The sequence below is a fragment of the Cervus elaphus genome, chromosome 11 (assembly GCF_910594005.1).
Source record: "Cervus elaphus chromosome 11, mCerEla1.1, whole genome shotgun sequence".
Classification (NCBI taxonomy): Eukaryota; Metazoa; Chordata; class Mammalia; order Artiodactyla; family Cervidae; genus Cervus; species Cervus elaphus.
This window is the reverse complement of record NC_057825.1, coordinates 30,020,651-30,034,926: the sequence shown is the minus strand read 5'-3', so window position 1 is coordinate 30,034,926 and position 14,276 is coordinate 30,020,651. Positions and strand designations below refer to the sequence as shown.

Sequence of the window (14,276 nt, the reverse complement as noted above, 5' to 3'; positions counted from 1 at the left end):
TACTCATAGTTGAAATCAATTGAACCATAGGTGAACAGCAATACAATTTCTTTATTTGACTGAAAATTATTTGGGCAAGATAAGCATTGTTAAGAACTGATGTTCTTATCAATCTGAGTGTTTAGGTTCTCTACCCTAGGAGCATGATTCCTGACTCCTGTCACCCTCCTTAATGGCAGAGCAAGAGCCCAGACCTCCCCAGATATCCAGAATGAAATGATAAATTCTTTTTTAATGAATAAATAAATGAGTGAGTGAATGAATGAATGAATGCATGCATGCATACATGAAATAAGAAAGACAAGGCCCCTGTGGCAGCCAGAACTGTCTAGATACAGTAATCCCAAATCCAAACTTCCAGCATTTCCTAGGAAGGACAATATATATGTAAATAGAGTCATCACATTGAGAATGTCAGGCCTCAAAGGGTTCATCTGGCACTTACAAAGGCCACTTCACATTTCTCCATGAAATTCCAAAACTTGACAGCTTTCTTAACACAGTGATGGTGAGGAATAAAAACTTCAAAAATGATGCTATTTGAAAAGTAAACTGTTTACTGTTCCGAGGGAAAATTCTGAACTTAACTACTTGGCAGTCATCAAAATGTAACCCAAGGACACAGCAGGGATTTAAAATGTAAATAGTTCTTTGGACATGCAGATAAGGGACCAGCCAACTTCACCCAAGCCTAGCTCAGTAGAACCTTAGGCCTTGCAGGGACAGGAATGGGGTTTATGAGCTCATCTGGGTACTGCCTGGACTGAGTCTTTTTGGTATTGTCTGTGGCTCAGCTGGTAAAAAATTCGCCTGCAATGCGGAGACTTGGGTTTGATCCCCGGATTGGGAAGATCTTCTAGAGAAGGGAAAGGCTACCCACTCCAGTATTCTGGCCTGGAGAATTCCATGGACTGTATAGTCCATGGAGTCACAAAGAGTTGGACAAGAATGAGCCACTTTCACTTCCATCTTTTTTTAATTGGATGATAATTGCTTTACAATGTTGTGTAGGTTTCTGCCATACAACAATGTGAATCAGCCATAAGTGTGTGTGCGTGTGTGTGTGTTACACATCCCTGACCTTTTGAGCCTCCTTCCCACCCCCCTCCCCCATTCCACCCCTCCAGGCTGAGCTCCCTTTGCTACACAGCAGCTTTCCACTAGCTATCTGTTTTGCACATGATAGTGTACATATGTTAATGCTACTGTCTCATTTTTTCCCATCCTTTCTTTACCCTGCTGTGTCCACAAGTCCATTCCCTACATCTGTGTCTCTGCTCCTGCCTGTTATACAGAGTAAAGAAAGTCAAAGAGAAAAAAGATGTATATTAATGCATATATATGAAATCTAGAAAAATGGAAAAATGGCACTGATGGGCTGGCCTTTACCTAAATTTGCAGGTTGAGACTCCACCTCCACCCCTGTCTCCCAGGGATATAAAGGAAGCACTACAAATGAAAACCCTAAGATACATTTTTATGAAGGAAGTGTGCACTAAATGAAATCTCGGTTAATAAGTGAATCAGGTGTTCTTTAAGAAGTAATATGCGACCTCCAGGAGTAAAAGGTTGTGTGTGAACCACATTGTCCTTTGTGCCCACTGTGTGTCCTCATCTTGAGTATTAACTATATCTAGATCTTGAAATGTACATATGTGCCCATATGAACACACTGACACTCTAGAGCTCTATGCCTTCAAAGCATATTCAATTCAATAAACCTTGCATATTCCTGTTTAATTTCATAAGATAGAGACCACTAGGCAAGAATCCTTGATATACAGTGGTCAACACAATCCTCACAGGCCTATTAGCCCCTTCTTAGCTGTGGGCATCTGGTGCCCCAGGGCCTGGCAGTGTGAACTGGGGTTGGTGCCAGGGCCTGTGGAGCCAGTGCTGTTCACAGTTTCCAAGATATGAGCTGGCAGACATTGCCTGGTGTGGGGGTAGGACTAGATGACCTCTAAATTACCTTCTAATCTTAAGACCCTGCCACAGCCTTAGAAGCCATGACACTAATATTCTGCAATATTAAACTCTCATCCCTGGCCATAATTCTAAAGCCTTTTTATAGATCTCTTCTACTTTTTTTTAGAATACCAGTCCAAAATAGGTGGTATACAGATAGAAATGTGATCCATCAGTTTTGTTCTTTTTTTTTTTAATTGCACCAGAATATTAATGTAGTTATGTGAAAGCACATGATCAGATATAAAGCTCTTCATACACAAAAAGTCATACATATTTCTTAACTTCAGCCAAAACACTCAGAGGTTCCAGGCAGGAATAAGCCAAGCTTCATTTTTAGAGGAATATTGAAGCCAATAAAGCAAACCAAGGAAGCTGCCTATGGATATAAAATTTGGGGCACAATTCAGTTCAAGAAGTGTATATTGAGTATGTACTAAGTGTTGGGCATTGTGCCAGGTTTCTCTTCCATACAAAAGGGGCTTGTTTGCTTTTGGGAGTTGATATGACACAGATGGTTTTCATAGAGGTGGTGAGAGGTAGATCAGAGAAAGAGCACAAATAAGCAGTTTTGCATTTAATAATCACAGTTATGAAAGCAACACAAAAGCTACCATTTACTCAGGGCTGATCATATGCCAGGGCTTATGCCGCACCAAACATTACATGTGTATATGAATGTTTGTATATATATAATTCCCAATCTTTACAACTTAGCAAAGGTAGCTATTCTTTCTTCCTATTTTATGTATGAGAAAACCAAGTCACAGACAGGTTAAATCACTTGACCAAAGTCACCCAGCTCTTAAGGGCTGAACCAGATTTTGAAAATATAATGGTCTGACTTCAAAGCCAGCAGGCTGTACATTGCACCTACATTAGTCTACATTTTACCACCTGCCATAATGGCCATTAGTACTAGGCAGAAGGGAGGAGACAGGGGCCTGTGGCACTTGGTAAGAGTGCTCAGCCCCTCCCCCCAGGCCTCCCCACACCACCTAAGCTAGGCACCTCTAATTGTTAGCTCTCTATACAGGCCAGATGGGTGATCCAGACAAGAGGCATAGAAACAGCTTTTGAAGCTGGCTTTGAGCTATGTTCACTACTCCAAGTAGTCAATTTAAGTCAAGTATTTCCCAGCCACCTTCCTAGAGCCTTTCTTTCTTCTAAGTCCGTTTGATTACAGATGCCACCTATCTGACCTCAAGTCCATCAGCAGCTCTGACTGGGGCCCATCTACCCTGCAACCTGGTCCCCGGTCAGAGGGCAAAGCTTGCCTGGAAGTGAGACTTTGAAATGGCACTTGGCTTGGTTCCCTGAAGTAAGTCACGTGCTCTCGGCTCTCTAGTCCTTCTCCTCTTGTTGGGACCACCCAAGGGGAAGCTCATATGAAAACAGCAGGTTTGTCCCCATCAGCAAAGATACATCCTTGCCCCCTGTTATGGGCTTGGCTGGTCTGGCAGCCATAGGCAAGCTGTGTGTTATTTGTGAACATCCTTCTTGTTTCAGTAGATAATGGACTCTAGTTAGGAAACAGCACAGTAAACACAGCATAAACACTGGGATGTTCAGCTGGAATGAGTCTGCATATAAATAAGAGTGCTGGGAGCCAGGGAGGTAATAAGTCAGGAACACAATGGAGAAAGGTTATTAAAAGAAGAGCTTGTAAAAATCTGCGACAAGGCTGAAAGCTTGGAGCATTTCTTGATTACAGAAGGACCAAAGGTGACAGCCTATCTCATCTGTGCTCTCACTAACTGAGTTCCTGGACATCTTACTTAAAATCCTGCTATTACTCACTTTGTTCAATCATAAAGTTGAGATTTTATACACTTAAAAAAGTTCCAGGGCTGTTGTGAAGATGTGTACATGAAAGCATTATGAAAAAACTTGTTATTGCTGTACAGATGGAAGGTTATATGATTCTTAATTTTGGAAAGTGGCTGAAATTACTGTTTTATACATCTAAGCCTTCTTATTGGCTCATTATCAAACAAAGCTATCTTTTGTAACAGAAATCTCTCAGGGACCTATGAGGCATAAGAGGAATCAAAGGTATTTTCTTCTGTGTTATAGTCAAAACAGAAAGATTCTTTTTGTCACTTTATAGTAGTCAGCATACGCTTGGCTATGATGCAATAACAAAGAAACCCAGCAATTCCACTGGCTTAATAACAGCAGCAGAAAAGAGGATGTTCATATTGTTCTGAGGCAAGGCCTATTGTTTCTTGGGCTTTTCTCCTGTGTCTGTATTCCACACAGTGAGCTCTGAGTCCTGGGCTGCTTCTGTGACTTCTTGCATTGCCATAGAAGGGGAAGAAAGGGCTGGATCTCATGATGAAATGTTTTTAATAGTGAGACCACCAAAAGGTTTATCACTTCCACTCTTTTCCATTATTCAGAACCCATTTCATGGCCTCTACCCAATGGCAAGGGAGGCTGTGACCTGTGGAGGAGTCCATAGATGTGTTGGTGAGTCTGTGTCTTTCTCACCTTTCATAAAGTTAGTAGCAACTAATGAATACACAGGGGAGCCTTATAGTCGGGCAGGAGAGTAGACTACTGTGATGCTGCTCCAATGGCCTGTAAGCCTGTGGCCGGGATTATGAACTTGCATAGCTGGGGGCAGAACAAGATTCCCCAAGGAACTTACCAACCACCTGTAGATCTGCTGTGTGGGTCCACTGTGATTTTAATTCTGAAAAGTGGTGTATCTGCTCCCTGATTTATTCTGGGTAACACTTAAGTAATTTAACCATATTTCCAGGCTAATTGCTGCCATACTATCTCGGTAGCTATGATATAGTTGGGACAGCATTACCTTTTAGTCTTCTAATGCTGAGGCTAATAGCTTTGGTCAGGCATTTTGCTGTTGATTAAAATAGCACTTTATTAAAATCTTTGAATCACTGTGTGAATAGAAAAACTTGTTAAATGCAATCATATATACCTTATAACCTAACATCTGGAATTTTCAGAGTTTGAATTCATTATAAATTACTGACATTAGTTACTACCTTCAACCTTTCTCAATTTAAAGGGATTCAGGGACTTCCCTGGTGATCCAGTGGCTTGGACTCTGTGCTCCCAGTGTAAGGGGCCTGGCTTGGTTCCCTCATTAGGGAACTGGATCCTATATTGCTGCAACTAAAGATTCCTCTACCAATCCTACCTACCGCAATGAAGATGAAAAGACCTGGCACAGCCAAATAAATAAATATAAAAAACTAAAGTAATTCAATGGTAACTTTTAGAGTTCCAGAAGATATCCCAGCATTGAGATTATTGAGATTTTTTTTGTTGTTGTTCAGTTGCTAAGTTGTGTCCAACTCTTCTCAATCCCAAGAACTGCAGCACGTCAGGCTCCCCTGTCCTTTACTATATCCTGGAGTGTGCACAGATTCATGTTCATTGAGTTGGTGATGCTTTCTAACATTTAAGTTAATTAAACAAGGAGATCATTAGACCAATATTGCTCTAAAGTCATGGTGACCTATGTAAGCAGACCCAAATCTAACCTTAGGTCAGCATGACTCAAGGTTGCAAAATTGAACCCTAAGGGCAACCAATTGCAAACATCCAACTAGAATTTAAACTCAAGCCAATCAATCATTTCTTTACTTTGCTTCTGCCTTTACTCCATAAAAATCTGTGCTTTAGGTGGAGAACTTCTGGTTTGGCATTACTTGACTGAAACCAACTTTTGCTTAAAAACATTTTGATATGCCTTGGTTTATACTTTAACAGATTCCAAGGTTATATTTTATAACTTTGAGGCTTTAATAGAATAGGAATCTATAGGAAGCAATTGTTACCTTAAAACAGCACTCTGTGTTTAACTTAATTTTAAGTATCTCTTCCAGATGGACAGCCAACTGTTTCCATCAGTGTTTGGAACTTCCCAGCAGTTAAATGCTGGTGTGTAAAGGTTACCTTTTCATTTTATCTTCAACAATGCAGTCTGTTCTTAGACTGAGTCCATTCTCTCTGTTTGTGAGCCTGATGATTTGAATTCACCAATCCTAAACTCCATCTGTTTGTTGCCTGAAAACAGCTGAACAGATTTCAATAAATTTAGAAATTGTAAATAAATAGTTGAATAAGCCTGAAAGATGGGTAAGCCTGAAAGATGGGTAAGATTGAGGATAGTCAGCCATACCATTTATGACTTTGAGATGTCTCCTCATCCACACATCAGATAACCATTTCCTACTTTCCCATACTCCAAGTGATGACATCATTTCCTTCCATGCTTTGCAGAATAAATTCAGACTACATTTTAACTGCCATATTTGTCCCCTCTGATTTCCCTAGGTTTCTGAAATTAGTCATCTGTACATTCCTTTTGCATTTTCATAAATTTTCCAATAGAAGAAATAAACAATAGAGAGAAAAATGATAACATAATATATAAAACATTTACATATTATCTTATTCCTAAGGAATTTGAATATATTCTAACTGTGGAACTTTTGGTGCTTTAAAGGCTATTGAAGCCCCAGGAATGCTAAGGAACACATGCTGATAAAAAATAAAAAGGAATATATGACAAAAACTTCGTGTAACAAGAGCTACCTTTTTTTTTCCCTAGCCATTGTTTACTGAAAGTATATTATATATCAAGCCTTGCTAAGCATTTTCCATATGGTATTCTATTAATATTTACAAAGAATTTGTGAGTTATATTTTCTGTCCTCATTTAACAGATAAGAAAAGCAAGTCTGAAAAAGGTTAAGTACCTTGCCAAAATCACAAGGCTGGTAAGTAGAAAAGCTGAGTCTCAAACACAAGCCTCTCTATTCTCATCTTTTGATTTCTTCTGTTTGTTTTTTATTGAAGGGGTTGGGTGGTGCCAGTGAAAGAACTTCTTCAAGTTCTTTGTTGCTTCCAGAAAGTCTGTGTTGATTAGGTAAAAGAAGATGCTCAAGCTTTTGTTTCATAGATGTCTTTGATATTCCTATTTCAGATGATTCTTTTAAAGGGATGGCTAGGGCACACGCACTAACTTCGTACTAGACACACAGTACTCAGAGATGGATACAGGCATCTGAACATGATTAGAATCCTTTTATCTCTGTATTTCTACCATGAAATAGAAATTTAAAACATGTTTCGGGTCCTGTTTGTTTTCGTATTGCCAAACCTTCTAGACCTTTCACTGATTTACCTTCTTAAAAAATTAAATAAACTTAATGCCAAAGCCTTTGACTGTGTGGATCACAATAAACTGTGGAAAATTCTGAAATAGATGGGAATACCAGACCACCTGAACTGCCTCTTGAGAAACCTGTATATGCAGGTCAGAAAGCAACAGTTAGAACTGAACATGGAACAACAGACTGGTTCCAAATAGGAAAAGGAGTATGTCAAGGCTGTATATTGTCACCCTGCTTATTTAACTTATATGCAGAGTACATCATGAGAAATGCTGGGCTGGAGGAAGCACAAGCTGGAATCAAGATTGCCGGGAGAAATATCAACAACCTCAGATATGCAGATGACACCACCCTTATGGCAGAAAGTGAAGAAGAACTAAAGATGAAAGTGAAAGAGGAGAGTGACAAAGTTGGTTTAAAGCTCAACATTCAGAAAACTAAGATCATGGCATCCGGTCCCATCACTTCATGACAGACAGATGGGGAAACAGTGGCTGACTTTATTTTTCTGGGCTCCAAAATCACCACAGATGGTGATTGCAGCAATGAAATTAAAAGACGCTTACTCCTTGGAAGGAAAGTTATGACCAACCTAGACAGCATATTAAAAAGCAGAGACATTACTTTGCCAACAAAGGTCCATCTAGTCAAGGCTATGGTTTTTCCAGTGGTCATGTATGGATGTGAGAGTTGGACCATAAAGAAAGCTGAGCACCAAAGAATTGATGCTTTTGAGCTGTCGTGTTGGAGAAGACTCTTAAGAGTCCCTTGGACTGCAAGGAGATCCAACTAGTCCATCCTAAAGGGGTTTCCTTGACCCCCTCCGGGGTTGTGTCTTCATATTGTTGAGTTATAGGAGTTACAGTGTACATTCTAGATACAAGTCATTTTTCAGATGTATGTATTGCAAATGTATTATTGTTGACTATCATCCTGACGGGCTACAGTCCATGGGGTCACAAAGAGCTGGACATGACTGAGTGACTGAGCAATGATGTCTACCACAAGGCGTGTCTGTCACCTGGTGTTTTGCTTCTCTCCAATACCGAACAGGGTGATTCTGACCATATCACATGTCTGTAATCCCTCCAAACTGTTTGAAGGGCTTTCATATCCATTATCTTAATATGTCTCCAAATCAATCTGTGAGTGGTGCAGGGCAGGTCATTTTAACCTTGATAGATATTGTGAGGCCAAACACAGATCAAGAGAAAGAAAACAGAAAGATACAGTTTTGCTATTCCCACAGGTCCCTGGGGAAAAGGCAGCATGCAATGCAGGGCCACTAGGGGAAGCATCAGGGTTGATAATGAAGCAAAGGGAAGAACATTGTGGGTAAGCACCTTCATTTGGGTTGCTGTGGGAAGGAAAGAGCAAGGCAGGGCCAACAGATTCAGAATTGACTAACTTGGATAATCTTAGTAGACTCTGCCATAAGGACTGTCAAGAATTCTGTTACTTGGCCCTAGGATGATTAAGATGGGTTTATAGAGGCCCGAAGTATGAGAGTTTGATAGGGGAGGTGGTTGGGAGTGTAGACCTACTTGGCTACTCAAGAAGGGGAACTGACTGGCCTCTAGTCAGGTCCTCAAAATTAGGTCAAGAAAGTGCTTAAAAGCTAATTTACAGAGGTATTATTTATTGTCCCCATTTTACATTAGGAAACTGGGCCACATTAGGGTTAGATCATTTACCCAAGCTCATCTAATTATTTCCTAGAGGGCCCCTAGGGTTAGAACACAAAAATCTGATTTGCTGATGGATATGCTCCCAGTGCATTACCTTACACATAAGGGAGCTTTAATAAATTCTTCCATGAATCACACTACCCAATCTGAAGCCCGAGTTCCCCACTCTGTGGCCTCATGTAGGCGTGTGGCCCTTCCTCTTGTCATACAAGACCATGATGTATTGGTGTGCCAGAGAGGGCACTGGACTCAAGAAGTGCCTTCTTACTCCAGTTTTCAATGAAGGCAGTCTTTCCATTTGCCTTCATCACAGGGATTATAGACATGTAGTATGGTTTGAAGAGGAAGCAATAAGAAAAAGATAGCAGATATGAAGGTCAGGGGGGCAGCTTTCCAGAGAATGACAATAATTAGTGAATTAAGCGTTTCCCAAGCTAGATTTCCCTAGCACAAGGGTTAGCCTAAAACTTCAGTGCCTGTTTTATAGAGACACACATGTTATATAGACTACGTGCATAAAACCATCACATTTAATGATTCTCTGACAGCCTCTAGAACTAAATGGTGCTTCCCCCAGCCCCATTTTCCAAGCAGTGCTGTTCAAGGCAAGCCTGCTGACTGCTGAATTCAGCTTTCTGGGAAACAGCAAATTACCAGAAGTTGGCATGTGGTGATATTTAGACCATATGAATACCAAGACCTATTTGCAAACGCTATAGAAAACCTAAATTGAGTTAATTTCAATTTCTTGAGTTGAAACACTGAATTAAAAAACAATTTAAATGTCTCCCTCTTTTAGAAAAAAAATCAATGCTTTAAAATTAATTTCATTTTTTAAATGTACTGTTAACTCAATAAAGCCTTTTGGGCTTTTTAAGCTAATTGTCTTTGAACTCATTTTAAATTCAAAGTCTTTATAATTTTGATAATATTTTAAATGCTATCCTTGTTGTAGCAGTTCATACTATAAATGTAGAAGGATACAGAAAAAAACTAATGAGCCTCTTGTGTAAGAATGATACACATGGTATTTTTTTTTTCCAGAGAAAATTTATTTGTGAAAGAACAAACATATTCCTAATTTAACATGGGGCTATTCATTAATGATACACTTATTTTTTAACCTTCTGTATTACTTTAGTAGAACAGTAGGAGTTATCCCATTTTGTTTAATGAAATCATATGTGTGTATGTGTCTATAGGTATATATGTACAGAGTAAAAATTTCTAAATTCGTAGAAAAAAATTCAAAAGACTCTATACTAGAATGTTGTCTCTAGGGAATAGACAACATGAGTATTTTGCTGTAATTTTTCTACTTTTATTATCTTAACTTGATTATTGCTAGTAAGTTGTTGAAATTTTTATAACTGACAGAACAAGCAATCTAAAACATATTTTAAGCTTCAAATCAAACAAGCTCTGAATATGGTCAGTTCACTTTGGTCACATGGGAATAGCATTTAAGACTCTTAACAGTTTGGTCATTTATTATGAATAATTTTCCTTGCCATGTGTCTTCCACAACAACAATATTTTAAATAGTTTCATAATATCCCACTTTATAAATATATAATCACTCACTGTCAAGTTTCAGATTTCAATGCGAATGCAGATTCATTGGGAATAATACAAACGTGAGGTTGAAAAGTAAATGGATTTTCTTCTCACTTTCTGCTTCTCTAAATGAATGCATTTTTTAAAGTTTAATGGTACATTTTTCTAGACGTTTTACTATTTACATACATATTCAAGCAGTACAAGAGAGTATCCAATCAGTTCAGTTCAGTCACTCAGTCATGTCCAACTCTTTGTGACCCCGTGGACTGCAGCACACCAGGCTTCCCTGTCCACTACCAACCCCCGGAGCCTACTCAAACTTATGTCCATTGAGTTGGTGATGCCATCCAACCATCTCATCCTCTATTGTCCCCTTCTCCTCCTGCCTTCAATCTTTCCCAGCATCAGGATCTTTTCAAATGAGTCAATTCTTCTCATCAAATGGCCAAAGTATTGAAGTTTCAGCTTCAGCATCAGTCCTTCCAATGAATATTCAGGACTGATTTCCTTTAGGATTGACTGGTTGGTTCTCCTTGCAGTCCAAGGGACTCTCAAGAGTCTTCTCTAAGAAACGCCACAGTTCAAAATCATCAGTTCTTCAGCGCTCAGCTTTCTTTATAGTCCAACTCTCACAATCCATACTGGAAAAACCATAGCTTTGATTAGACAGACCTTTGTTGGCAAAGTAATGTGTCTGCTTTTTAATATGCTGTCTAGTTTGGTCATAGCTTTTCTTCCAAGGAGCAGGCGTCTTTTAATTTCATGGCTGCAGACACCATCTATAGTGATTTTGGAGCCCCCAAAATTAAAGTCTCTCCCTGTTTCCATTGTTCCCCATCTATTTGCCATGAAGTGATGGGACTGGATGCCATGATCTTAATTTTCTGAATGTTGAGTTTAAAGCCAACTTCTTCACTCTCCTCTTTCACTTTCATCAAGAGGCTCTTTAGTTCTTCTTCGCTTTCTGCAAAGTATCCAATGGAGTAGCCAATGGAAAGAAACAATTCTTTCCCTGTCCCACACCTTGTTTTAACTGTTTCATTTTTTTAATACTTCTAATAGAATTAATAATTTAGGTATGATTTGTCAACTTAAAATACCATTTGTTGATTTGCTTAGTATATGATGTATTTCTGTCACACAACTTCCTTTTCCCTTTAATCTTCAATTACTTTAGTTTAGTTTTGTCTATTGGTTTATTTTCTTGTTTTGAAACTATATTAAATATCTGTTTTTTTTTAATTTATTTATTTTAATTGGTGGCTAATTACGTTATAATATCATGGTGGTTTTTGCCATACATTGACATGAATCAGCCACGGGTATACATGTGTCCCCCATCCCAAATGCCCCTCCCACCTCCCTCCCCGTCCCATCCATCTGGGTTGTCCCAGTATACCGGCTTTGAGTGCCCTGTTTCATGTATTGAACTTGGACTGGCCATCCATTTCACATATGGTAATGTACATGTTTCAGTGCTATTTTCTCAAATCACCCCACCCTTGCCTTCTCCCACAGAGTCCTAAAGTTTGTTTTTTATATCTGTGTCTCTTTTGCTGTCTCTCATATAGGGTCGTCGTTACCATAAATATCTGCTTCTTGACCCATCTACATACAATTACATTGTCTTGCTCCTTGAGGGCTAGGGGTGACCAAGGGTTAGGAACCTAGATTCCATATGTTTTGCGTAGCACCAGGATTTTTGCTCATTCCATGACTCAACTCTTCTTTTTAGAGCAGCCATAGACCCTAGTGTCACTGAAAGCAGACTCTGCATTCTAACTGGTAGAAAACCCACAGAAAAGGAAAGGCAGAAGAAATGTGTAGCCAGGGCTTCTGAATTGTCTCCTTCCACTGTCTTGAATTCATTTAGGACCCAGATTTGCATGTATGGGCACAAGGCCCATGGCAGCTTTAAGATGGTGACTAAAGAAAGTATTTATCCTCTTCTTTAGATGTGCTCAAGAGCAAGACAGAGGATGAGATCAGAAGATCTGTCATCAGATGCACTTTGATATTTCCCCGATTAATAACTGTCTTCCAAAGGGTAAGGTCATCAAGCAAAGGGCTGGGACTTGCTGGAAGTAGTTTTTCCAAGAAGCATTATTTCAATGGCTTGATCTGTCAGCCTGGGATCATGCACAGGTTGACAGATTTTATTCAGACAGAATGGTTTTCCTATACTCCTGCTAGTTTCAGGCAGAAAGGCAGGGCGGATTTAGGGAAACAGAAATTGTTATGATGGAGAACCTGCTGTCCTCCTCACCCTTATAGAAGTAATCCTCATATCTGTATAGCACTTCTCAAACCATCCTGAAATCCATCCTCAGGTGGATGGATGACACAGGAAGTTCACATTAGTCAGACCTAACCCACCTATTGCAGGAAGGGGGACCCCTTCCAGGACCCGAGAATGGGTTCTTGTCTAACACTTGGAAATGAATTGTCTGAGTAGACACAGAAGCTGACAAAACAAGAGATTTAATTGCAAAGGGTGCCTGAGCAGAGACCAGTAGGGTAAGGGAACCCAGGAGAACTGCTCTGCCACGTGACTCGCAGTCTTGGGTTTTATGACGATGGGATTAGTTTCCGGGTTGTCTTTGGCCCATCACTCTGACACAGAGTCCTTCCTGGTGGCGCACACATTGCTCAGACAAGATGGATGCCAGCAAGAAGGATTCTGAGAGGTGGTTGGACATGTGGTGTCTCCTTTTTACCTTTCCCAAACTCTTCTGGTTGGTGGTGGCTTATTAGTTCCATGTTCCTTACCAGGACCTCCTGTCCTAAAACAACTCATGCAAATGGTTACTATGGTGCCTGGACAGGGTGGGCGGTTCCAGTCAGTGTGCTTCCCCTAACTCACCCACTCTTCAGCCAGTACAAGTGAGGTCTGCTTCACTTAACACTGCTTTTTTAATCGGCAAGGGTTTCTCCCACCTTGTTTTCACCATATTCCACTTCCGCCTCCTTCTTATAAGACTGTAGCTAATTCTCACTTTTGGCTCCACTTCTGCTTTTTGGCAAAATCCTTGGTTTTTGTGATTATATTTTCTCTCTCTAACAGTTGTTTTACCATCTAATTGCCTGTCTCTTCTTTTTTTGAAATGACTCATCTTTATTCAGACTTTCTAAGGCATTCTACTTGGTGTACATAAAAAAAAACCTCTCTTTTCATGTTTGTCTTCCATTGGTTTATGTGACGTTTAATTAAATTACATCATTACAAGAGCATACATACAGGCATGAATGGTTGGGACACAATCACAGCTGACATGGCTGCACATCCCACTCGATTGTTGGAAGTGACAATGTTAATATATATCAGAAATTAGCCAACTAGCAGAGAGATTCAGCATGCTGTGTCATCAGCCAATATGATTCACCAAAGACATGGAGGGGACTTATTAAACAGTTGATTAAAGGAGAGCAGCTCAGCGAGCTTGCACTTCCATGAATTCTACAAAGATGAGTCATCAGAACTCTGTATCACAGAGGACACTGCTTGCATCCCGGGGACCTGAGTCTTAACTAGCCTGTGTGTGGCTAGCACCTTGGCAGATCCATTTTGGATGTGAGAGGCTGGCAGGTTGTGGGGATGGTTCAGACTACCCTGAAATTGTCTTCCAAATTTCAGGGTTCAATACCAGCATCACTAAACTGTAAACTGAGCATAGCTCCAGTGATATCTGTTGTGGCGAGTTTACTAATGCCTCCCTTCCCCTGTAAATGTCCGGATCCTAATCTTTAGAACTTGTGAATATATTAGGTTACAAAGGGAAGTTAAGGTTGCAGATGAAATTAATGTTGCTCATCACTGTATCTTAAAAATAGGAAGATTATCCTGGTGGGCCTGATGCAACCAGAAGGGTCCTTAAAAGTGGGAGAGAGTGAGTTGAAAGGAGTT

The 14,276-nt window shown here is 39.9% G+C and overlaps 1 long non-coding RNA gene across 1 annotated transcript in view; it reads left to right on the top strand.

Annotated features, from left to right (window-relative positions):
- The window catches only part of LOC122703196, a 66,722-nt gene extending 54,329 nt beyond the window's left edge, over positions 1 to 12,393 (top strand). The window contains exons 2-3 of the long non-coding RNA XR_006343415.1: positions 6,675 to 6,728; positions 12,328 to 12,393. This is a non-coding gene — a long non-coding RNA (uncharacterized LOC122703196). The remainder of the gene's footprint in view (positions 1 to 6,674; positions 6,729 to 12,327) is intronic.
- Positions 12,394 to 14,276: the final 1,883 nt, after the last annotated feature.